The sequence below is a fragment of the Alexandromys fortis genome, unplaced genomic scaffold, assembly GCF_014885135.2.
Source record: "Alexandromys fortis isolate MF-2015 unplaced genomic scaffold, M_Fortis_MF-2015_v1.1 scaffold_4, whole genome shotgun sequence".
Lineage (NCBI taxonomy): Eukaryota > Metazoa > Chordata > Mammalia > Rodentia > Cricetidae > Alexandromys > Alexandromys fortis.
The window spans coordinates 1,247,824-1,259,633 of record NW_026067944.1 but is presented as its reverse complement, the minus strand read 5'-3'; the positions used below and the strand labels follow the sequence as shown (position 1 = coordinate 1,259,633).

At 41.5% G+C, this 11,810-nt stretch overlaps 1 pseudogene; it reads right to left on the bottom strand.

Moving 5' to 3' along the window:
* Positions 1–252: 252 nt before the first annotated feature.
* The window catches only part of LOC126505818 (DNA-(apurinic or apyrimidinic site) endonuclease-like), a 37,909-nt pseudogene continuing 26,351 nt past the window's right edge, over positions 253–11,810 (bottom strand).

Genomic DNA, 11,810 nt, shown 5'->3' with positions numbered 1-11,810 from the left:
TCAGGTGACCGATTTCCTGAGACGTTTGAAGCAAGAGAGGATTACCTGCCGCCCGCTTTCCCCCTTGGAGGCAGGTGAGACTAAATCCATTTAACTAACCGGCTGCTGCCAGTTTACAAATAAAACTGAGGCTCTGAAAGCTGCCTTTGTTCCACGGAGGCGGTCTTCCTGGCGTTGAGGTTAGATTAGCAATTTGTCCTTTGTGAAAGGATTACCTCATTGTTTTAATGTTTATTTATCAATTTGCATCTTCTAGCAGTTTCGACGCAGCTCTGGGGGCCCACTTCCCCCACACTTGCTGTTCATTTTACCACCTGTGCCAAGGACCTAAACAAAGCAAAATTCGGAGCACTTCTGGAGCTGGACCATGTGCAAATCTGCCCTCATTTTCCTTCTGCACAGATTGAAACTCTCTGCCTTTCCCTGGCCGAGGCGTAGAGATAAAAGCCCTGTCCAGGGAGAAAAGACGGTTGCGCCAAAGAATAGCAATATTTTTCACCTGCGATTTCTAACGCAAATCTCTGCACGTTTGTAAAATGGTCTTCGTTTGATGCCAGTCTGCCCTGCGGCTGCTGCCAGGTCTTCAGAAGCATGAAGCTCGCCTTTATACTTTGCATTGGTTGTGTGACTCTGAGAAACACAAGATGACTTCTTCAAGGTGACCCTGGGGACTGAGCAGGGCTCCTCACTTTCCTTTAAGCACGTGGTTCTGTACAGGGGCGTCTGGACTTTACCAGCTCCCTCTCACCTGGGATATTTTTGCCTGAGAATGTTTGATATACCTTTGATTATAAAATAAAATGGTGGGGCCTGGGGAGATGGTTCACAGGGTAGGCACCCTTGCTTTGCAAGCAGAAGGACCTGAAATTGAATCTCCCAAGTCCACCTAAAAATCTGGGCATGGCTTCATGTATGCCTGTAACTCCAGCACTGGGGAACCAAAGACAGATCCCAAAAGTTTACCCACCAGCAAACTTCAGGCTCAGGAAGAGAGCCCATCTCAAGCAAGAAGCCTCATGTGTATTCATAGGCCCTCTCATCTGCACACTCATACACCCCCCCACACACACACACTAAATAAATAAAATGTCCCCTCCTTCCCCCCGCCCCGGAGAGGGTTTCTCCATGTAGCCCTGGCTGTCCCCGGACATGCTCTACAGACTAAGCTAGCCTCAGACTCCACGATCTACCTCTCTGCCTTCCGAGTGCTAGACTAAAGGCTGCACCACTTGCTTTGTTTTGTGCCTGATTCAGTGTCTCAGACAGCCCAGACTAGCCTGAACCTCTCAAGTATATGAGAATGAGTGCTGGAATTACGGGCACTCACTACCACCGTGCCAGGCCAAAAGAAACTTTAGGACTTGATTAGACCTAGGACTATATATGGCTCAGTGGTAGGGTTTTTTGTCTAGCAGGTACAAAGCCTTGGGCTTAACTTTTAGCATGGAACAAAAATAATATAAAAATTAGAAATCTTGGCTACCGGTTATAGGTTACCTAATGTATACAATACCTCCAGTCTGATCTTCAGCACTTCAAAACAGAACAAAAACTGTCCAGGCTTGGCACAGTTGTGCGTGCCTCCCCACGCTCAGGAGGCAGAGGCAGGCCAGCCTGGTCTACAGGGTGAATTCCAGGTCAGCTAGGGTTACACAGAGAAACCATGTCTCAAAAGAAGGAATAGAGGGGACTGGAGAGATGGCTCAGAGGTTATGAGCACTGGCTGCTCTTCCAGAGGTCCTGAGTTCAATTTCCAGCAACCACATGGTGGCTCACCTTCATCTACAATGAGATCTGGTGCCCTCTTCTGGTGTGCAGGCATATATGCAGGCAGAACACTGCATACATAAATAATTTTTTTAAGAAGAGAAAAGAAAAGAAATTAAAACCCAATTCCCAGAAGTGTGTCTGTTGGTGCACAGCTGTAACCTAGCATTTGGGAGGTAGAGGCAGGAGGATTAGAAGCTTGAGATCATCTCTGAAGTGAGTTTCAGACCAGCCTGGGACACATGAGCTTGGTTGTAAAAGTAAACAAATAATGAATACCCTCGAACACATCAGCTGTGACAAAGAGATCAGCGTGGTAGGGACGAGGGTTGTGTGGCACGGGGAAATGGGGAACATATGAAGAATGGTGCCTTTTTCTCAATCCAAACTCTTGGGGTTCTGTTTGTTGTTGTTGTTGTTGTTGTTGTTGTTGTTGTTGTATGGTGTGTATGTGAGTGTGTATGCTGTTATTCTTTGAGATCAGCAAGCCTCAGACTCATTGTGTAGCTGAGAATGATCTTGGGCTCCTCATCCTTCTACGTCTCCATTTCTCAAGTACCAGGATTACAGGTGTGTGCCACCATGTGGATCTGGCTCCCAAAACCACTCTGAAAATGTAAGTGATGGGGCTGGAGAGGTGGCTCAGAGCACTGGCAGCCAGCTGACAAGATACTTCACAGGACCAGAACAGTGGCCAAGCCCTGCTCTTTCAGAGGACCAACCTTTGGTTCCCAGCACTTACACAGCAGTTCCAGAGGATCTGATGCCCTCTTCTGGTCTCATTGGGCACCAGGCACACATGTGTTGCACAGACATGCAAGTCGACAAAATGCATAACTGTACTAAGCAAATAGTTCTGCCGTACTGGCTTCTCTAAGACCCCACAGAAGGCTTTCCTGTCCTGAAGGACACAGTGCACACACTGTGGATGAAATAAAAAAAGATCCCCACGTTTTCCTCCACTTTGGGCTCTAAGGTAAGCTATCCTTCTCCAGGCATCTCAGCAGATACCACATCTCATCTTTTGTCTCCTGTCTTACATATGCTATCCCTCACCAGACATTCCGGAAAGTCTGCTCTCAAAACAGTCTGAGACAACCCTTGATGCTGACATAAAGTCCTTCACCAGGTGCCTCAACACCTGAGGTGTTTCAGTTTTAATCGTCACTAATGACTGAAGGGAACTCGCACCTCATGCTAGTCTTAAACCCCTCACCACCCTTAAGCAGGCTTTATCCTTGTACCGATAAAACCAGCTGGTCCAGCTGCAGCCAGGTCCAGTCACCTCAGCATCTCAAGTCATGGAATCTTCACGTTTCTGCGCCGTGACATCCCCCACAATCATTGTGCAGGCAGATGCATGTGTGCGTGTGTCTGTCTGTCTGTCTGTCTGATTTGGGGTTGTGTAAAGTCTGTATAGCCTGCATCCATGGTCTCTCTCCAGCATTTGCTCCTACTAGGTTCCCTCAGCATATGATCATCACCAAGGCCAGTTTTTTGCACTAACAAGCTCGGATGATCTGGGCAGCATCAGTGTAAACTCCAAAATTCACTGAAGGATCTGTTATTGTGGATCTTCATCAGGCAGATCTGCTTACGTTCCTTGTATCTCTCCTCCTCACTTTCTTCTATTCAGAGAGGAGTTTTGGCTGTCTCCTATTTGTCCAGGTATTAGTGCCCCTGCTCCTTAAGCATCAAAAGTCATGCTTTCAGGTTAGAGACCACTTGTACCTGTCTGCCAAGCAGCTCAATGTTGGCATGAATGCTGCTTCCTTTCATTGTGGCTTCTTTGGTTGTTTGGGTTTGGTCTTTTGAGACTGGGCCTCACTATATGGACATGGCTGACCTAGAACTTGATATATAGACCAGGTTAACTTCAAACTCGCAGAGATCTTTCTTCCTCTACCTTCCCAGGGTTGAGATTAAAAGTGTCTTAGAGCTAGAGATGTGGCTCAGTCAGTGCTTGCCTCGAGCACAAAGCTCAGATTCAAGGTCAAACCTGGGCGTGGTATTGCCTTTAATCCCAGCACTCAAGAGGTAGAGAACAAAACTACAATTTAAAAAAAAAAGATAAAAAAATGACTTTGTCAGGAAAACAGTGGTGTTTCAAAAAGAGGAAAAAGAGTTTATAGGCACACCTGTAACCTCAGCACTTGGGAACTGGGAGCAAGAAGATGGAGAGACCAAGGCCAACCGACCTTGGCTAGACAGGCCAGCCTGGTATACATAAGTAAGTAAATAAACAAACCCCTTTAGTTGTTAGCTGGTGTGGGAGGTCCTTCTGTTTGTGTGTTGCTTTCATTGGTTAATGAATAAAGACACTGCCTTGGCCTAGTTGATAGGGCAGAACTTAGGTAGGCGGAGAAGATAGAACTGAATGCTGGGAGGAAGAAAACAGAGCAAGGGAGAAGCCATGGATCCTCCACCTGAGATGGTCATGGGTTAGAATCTCCAGTAAGCCACTGTTACGTGGTGATACACAGATTAATGGAGATGGGTTAAACTAATGTATAAGAGTTAGCCAATAAGAAGTTATAGCTAATGGCCAAGTAGTGTTTTAATTAATACAGTTTCTGTTTGGTTATTTCAGGGGCTGAGGTAGTGCGGGGTAGGGAGGGCTGGGACGAACAAGCAGGCCTGCTCCTTGCAACAGTTAGCTGTAAAGTTTTGCCTCACTGGTTGCTCTGGGCACTGACTAGAACTAAAAACTGGGGTCCTAATAAAAGCTTCTGTGTTCTCACATACATTCACGGTTTTTTTCCACGTGTGATGTATTTTGTGGTTCTTTCCTTAGAGAGGCTGAATTGCTTTCTAGCCTTGCCTACCACCTGCAGGGAAAAAAAGGTACCAGATCCATCTTTTCTTTTTCTTTCCTCTTTCTTTTTTTCTTTCTTTTTTTAAAAAGTGGGACTTCTATTTTTACTTGAATTGTTCAAAAGAAATCAGATGTTTGCTTTAATGTATAAAGCTGAGCAGGAAGACTTACAAAAATAAAAGCCAACCTTCCAAAGTGTCAGGCAGGCCTAAGACACCTGGGAGTGTCAAGCTACCTCTGGGAGCACAGAGTGTCTGGAACTGTGGCCTGACTCATAAGAAGCAGCCAGACGAGTCTTGAACACACTGGCACGTGAAAGAATGATCACTGGACACACAGCCCCTACTACACCAATTGGAGGAAAATATGGGTAACAATGAGGTAAGAACACACTCAACGGCACAAAGAGCAACACAACACCACCAAAACTAGTGACTCTACAATAGCAAGACTTGAACACTTCAATATAGGTGAAGCAGAACAAAAAAAAAAACCTTAAAAATAACTTTAGGAAAATAATTGAGGCCCTTAAAGAGGAAATAAAAAATTTCCTTAAAGAAATAGAGGAAAAGAAAAACAAAAAAAAAAGTGGAAGAAATCAACAAATCCCTTAAAGAAAACCAAGACAAGGCAATCAAACAGGTAAAAGAAATGATTCAAGAATTGAAAACTAAAATAGAGAGAATAAAGAAAACATACACAGAGGGAACTCTGGAAATGAAAAATATGGATAAATGATCAGGAACCAAAAATGAAACCATAAACAGCAGAATACAAGAGATGAAAGAGAGAATCTCAGGCATTGAGGATATGATAGAGAAAATAGATTCATCAGTCAAAGAAAATATTAAATCTAACAAAAGCTTAACACAAAATATCCAGGAAATACGGTACACCATGAAAAGACCAAACCTCAAAATAATAGGGATAGGAGAGGGAAAACTCCAACTCAAAGGTACAGAAAATATATTCAACAAAATCATAGAAGAAAACTTCCCCAACCTGAAAAAGGACATGCCTATGAAAACACAAGAAGCTTACAGAACACCAAATAGACTGGATTGGAAAAAAAATCCCATCACCACATAATAATCAATACACTAAACATACAGAAGAATATTAAGAGCTGCAAAGGAAAAACACCAAGGAACATATAAAGGCAGACCTATCAGAATTACAACTGACTTCTCAATGGAAACAATGAATGCCAAAATTTCTTGATCAAGGATTATGCAGACATTAAGAGACCATGGATGCCATCCCAGACTACAATACCCAGCAAAACTTTCAATCACCATAGATGGTCAAAGCAAGATAGTCCATGACTGAATCATTTCAACAATACCTAGCCAGAAACCTAGCCCTATACAAAGTACTAGAAGAAAAACTCCAGCCCAAAAAGTTAGCTACACACACACACACACACACACACACACACACACATACACACACACACACAAATCTAGACAATACATGATCTCATAGCAGGAAATCTCAAATAAGGGCAACACACACACAATAACATCACCAACAATGAAAACTAAGATAACAGGAACTAGCAATCACTGGTCATAAATATCCCTTAATATAAATGTACTCAACTCACCTGTAAAAAGACACAGGCCAACAGATTGTATATGAAAACACAATCCATTCTTCTGCTGAATACAAGAAACACACCTCAACCTCAAAGACAGACATCACCACAGAATAAAGGGTTGGGGAAACATTTTCTAATCAAATGGACATAAGAAATAAGCTGGTGTAGTTGTCCCAATATCCAACAAAATAGACTTCAAACTAAAATCAATCCAAATAGACAAAGAAGGGCATTTCATATTTGTCACAGGAAAAATCCAGCAAGAAGAAATCTCAATTCTGAATGTCTATGCCCCAAATATAAGGGCACCCTCATATGTAAAAGAAACACTTCTAAAGCTTATTAAATCACACATTAACCCCACACACTAATAGTGGGAGACTTCAACACCCCACTCTCATCACTGGACAGGTCTTCCAGAGAAAAAGTTAATAAAGAAATAAGGGAAATAACATGTTATATCTCGAATAGACTTATCAGACATCTCTAGGACATTCCATCCAAACATAAGAGAATATATCTTCTTTTCAGCACCTCGTGTAACCTTCTCAAAAATTGTCCAAATGCTTGGTAACAAAGCAAACCTCAACAGATAGAAAAAAATTGGAATAACCCCATATATCTTATCAGATCTCCTTGTTTTAAAGTTGGAATTCTACAACAACACTAATTTCAGAAAATGCACAAACACACGTCCATTGAACAATGCTCACCTGAATAACCAATAGGTCAAGGAAGAAATAAAGGAAGAAATTAAAGACTTCCTAATATTCATGACCACATAACATACCCATACTTATGGGACACAATGAAAGTGTGTTAAGAGAAAAGTTCATAGCATTAAATGCCTACATAGAAATGCTGGGGAAAAAAATCCCATACTAGTGATTTAACAGAACACCTAAAAACTCTAGAACAAAAAGAAGTGAACTCACCCAGGAAGTCTAGATGACAGGAAATAATCAAATTGAGAAGTAAAATCAACAAAATAGAAACAATACAAAAAATCAATGAGACAAAGAGTTGGTTCTTGAACAAAACCAACAAAATAGACAACCTTTATCAAAACTAACCAAAAGGCAAAAAGAGAATATCAAAATTAACAAAATCAGAAATGAAAAGGGGAACATAACAACAGACAGGGAGGAAATCCAGAGAATCTTCAGGTCATAGTTCAAAAAACTGTATTCCACAAAATTGGAAAACTTAAAGGGAATGGACAATTTTCTGGATATCACTTACCAAAATTAAATCAAGACTAGATAAGCAAATTAAATAAACCTATAACCTCTAAGGAAATAGAAACAGTCATCAAAAGTGTCCCAACCAAAAAAGCCAGGGACCAGATGGTTACAGTGCAGAATTCTACAAGATTTTCAAAGAAGAATTAATACCAATACTCCTCAAATTGTTCCTCATGATAAAAACAGAAGTAACATTGCCAAACCTTTTTTATGAGGCTACAATTACCCTGATATCCAAACCACACAAAGACACTACTAAGCAAGAGAATTACAGGCCAATATCACCCATGAATGTTGATGTAAAAATACTCAAAAATACTGGCAAACCGAATTCAAGAACACATCAAAAAAATCATCCATCATGACCAAGTAGGCTTCATCCCAGAGATGCAGGGATGGTTCAACATCACTTTATGATAAAAAAAAGTCTTGCAGAGAGCAGGGATAACAAGGAATATACCTAAACATAATAAAGGCAATATAAAACAAGCCAACAGCCAACATCAAACTAAATGGAGAGAAGTTCAAAGCGATCCCACTTAAATCAGGAATGAGACTAGGTTGTCCACTCTCTCCATATCTATTCAATATAGTAATTGAGGTCCTAGCTAGAGCAATTACAACAAAAAGAGATCAAGGGGACACAAATTGAAAAAGAAGAAATCAAACTCTTACTATTTGCTGATGGTATGATAGTTTACATAAGTGACCCCAAAAAATTCTACCAGAGAACTCCTACAACTCATGAACACTTTCAGTAACGTAACAGGATACAAGATTAACTCAAAAAACAGTAGTCCTCCTGTACACAGATGATAAAAGAGCTGGGGAAGAAATCAAAGAATCAATACCCTTCCATAATAACATAAAATATCTGGGGGCAACTCTAACCAAACAAGTGAAACAAGTATGACAAGAAGTTTAAATCTTTGAAGAAATAAATAAAAGAAGACACCAGAAAATGAAAAGACCTCCCATGCTCTTGGGTAGGTAGAATTAACAGTAAAAATGGCAATCTTACCAAAAGCAATCTACAAATTTAATGCAATGCCAATCAAAATCCCAGCAAAATTCCTCACAGACTTCGAAAGAACAATACTCAACTTCATATGAAAAAGCATAAAACCCAAAATAACCAAAACAATCCTGTACAATAAAAGAACTTCTGGAGGCATCACCATCCCTGACTTCAAACTCTACTACAGAGCTACAGTGCTGAAAACAGCCTGGTATTGGCATAAGAACAGACAGGATGACCAATGGAATCAAATTGGAGACCCAGATATTAATCCACACCCTACAAACAGCTGATTTTTGACAAAGAAGCAAAAAGTATCAAATGGAAAAAAGAAAGCATATTTAACAAATGGTGCTGACATAACTGAATATCAACATGTAGAAGAATGAAAATAGACCCATATCTATCACCATGCACAAAACTCAAGTCCAAATGAGTCACAGACCTCAACATAAAGCCAACCACACTGAACTTTATAGAAGAGAAAGTGGGAAGTACACTTGAACCCATTGGCACAGGAAACCACTTCCTAAATAGAACCCCAGTAGTTCAGATACTGAGAGCAGCAATTAATAAATGTGACCTCCTGAAACTGAAAAGCTTCTGTAAAGCAAAGGACACAGTCAACAAGACAAAATGACAGCCTACAGATTGGAAAAAGATCTTCACCAACCCCACATCGGACAGATGACTGATCTCCAAAATATACAAAGAACACAAGAAAGAAGACATCAAAAGAACAGATAATCCAATTTTAAAAAATGGGGTACAGACTTAAACAGAGAATTCTCAACAGAGGAATCTAAAATGACAACACTTAAGGAAATACTTGACATACCTAGCCATCAGAGAAATGCAAATCAAAACAGCTTTGAGATACCATCTTATACTTGTCAGAATGGCCAAGATCAAAACCACTGATGACAACTTATGCTGGAAAGGTTGTGGGGTAAAGGGAACACTCCTGCATTGCTGGTGGAAGTGCAAACTGGTACAGCCCCTTTGGATATCAGTATAGTGATTTCTCAGAAAATTAGGAAACAACCTACCTCAAGTCCCAGCAATACCACTTTTGGGTATATACCCAAGGGATGTTCAATCATACTACAAGGACATGTGCTCAACTATGTTCATAGCAGCATTATTCGTAATAGCCAGAACCTGGAAACCAGCGAGAAGCCCCTCAACTGAAGAATGGATAAAGAAGATATGGTACATTTACACAATGGAGTAAAAAATAGTAACATCTTGAAATTTGCAGGCGAATGGATGGATCTAGAAAACAACATATTGAGTGAGGTAACTCAGACCCAGAAAGACAAATATCATATGTACTCACTCATAAGTGGCTGTTAGACATAAAGCAAAGAAAAACCAATGTACAGTCCACAATCCCAGAGAACCTAGACAACAAAAAGAACCCTAAGAGAGACATACATGGATCTACATGGAAAGAAGAAAAAGACAAGATCTCTGAGTAAATTGAGAGTGTGGGGATCACAATAGAGGGTAGAAAGGGAGAGAGGAGGAAGAGAGGGGAGTAAACAAAAATATATAGCTCAATAAAAACAATTTTTAAAAAAGCCTTGGGCCTAAAGGATACCTAAAGATGAGATAAGAAGACACCATAAAGGTACTTCAAGAGGGGGTCCCAGTGCCAGGTAAGGGGTGACGGAACAGTGGTTACTACCAAAGCTTTGGAACAGATCTTGCTGTCACACAATTCAAGTAAAAGAGAGTGTGACAACCAAAAATTAACATAGCACCAATCAACATTCTTGGACAAACATTCATCATGTAAGTACAAAAGTATAAGCATAGGTAGTATTGGAGTAGAGATGCCGGAAGTTGCCAACCAGTGGTAAATTCTGAAGCAGTTTTCCAAAGTCTTATTCTTTTGTTTTTTTTTTTTTGGGGGGGGGTTACAAAGGCCAATTTCTTCATGAGCCACAGTGAGATCCCTACACAGCACATGTGGCTTACAGGAACTCGAGTCCTTCAGAAACTTGGGAAAGGCTTCATGCCAACACTGGCAGCAGTATTCCAGTCTTATCAGACCCGTCTGCACCGGGGACATTGTCAGTTACCACGACAAAGAAGTCAAACTCAGTCACAATCTCCTGCCTTCTTGTCATGCCCTTCCTCACTAATGCCATAGGAGGCTGTGAGTGGGCGCTGGCTGGAAAACAGAGCCACACCACCACAGCTTCTCAGACGAGTGGAGCGGTACCCACTGGTCTTGCGGTTCAGCGGGGAGTTTGTTCTCACAGCATTGAGTCTCATGGAGGTACACAATATGGTGATTCTTCCTTCCCCCAGCGTCAACTTTTCCTCTTGACCCAGGCTCGAAACCTATCTACCTTCTAGGAGCATATCTTGCGTGTTGCAGATTGGCTGCTCAGTGAGGCTTTCTGACTGGACTGTCCTTGTACAGGACAAGGCCCACTCCTGCAGCCTTTTTCTGGTTTCTCTTCGCACCCAGTTACTCTTCTTGGTCTCTGACTTTGACCCAATGCCTTCCCTGTCTTCTGAAGCTGCTGCCTTCTTCCCAGGCTTCAGCACCACTCTGATGAAAGCCCTTAGGCACTCGGAGCATCAAAGCAGTGTTTTTACTGTGCTGCCTGTAGATGACGACAAAAAGTGCGTGAAGTTAAATATAAGGAGAGGGAGTCGCTGAACCCACTGGAACAATCTGCTAGTTGGATCACAACATGCTGTTCCAGGTGAGCCTGCTGTCTTCATTGTATTTATTTATATTTTTTTTTACACAGGGTCTTATGTAACCCAGACCTGTTGTAATACAAGCGACGGGCCGCTTTCTGCTGCCACCCGGCTAGCTTTACCCGATATAATTACACGGAAATTGTATTCTATTTTTTTAAAATATTTATTTATTATGCATACAATATTCTGCCTGTGTGTATGTCTGCAGGCCAAAAGAGGGCACCAGACCTCATTACAGATGGTTGTGAGCCACCATGTGGTTGCTGGGAATTGAACTCAGGACCTTTGGAAGAGCAGGCAATGCTCTTCACCTCTGAGCCATCTCTCCAGCCCGGAAATTGTATTCTTTTAAACACTGCTTGGCCCATTAGTTTCAGCCTCTTATTGGCTAGCTCTTACATATTGATCTACCCATTTCTAATAATCTGTGTAGCCCACGAGGTGGCTTACCAGGGAAGATCTTAACCTGCGTCTGTCTGGAGTGCTGGAGTAGAAGAATCATGGCGACCGCCTGACTCAGCTTCGTTCTCCCAGTGAATGTTCTGTCTACTCCGCCTACCTAATTTTATGTCCTATTAAAGGGCCAAGGCAGTCTCTTTTTTTTCTTTTTTTTTAAGAAGTATACTTTTATTTTCTCTATAC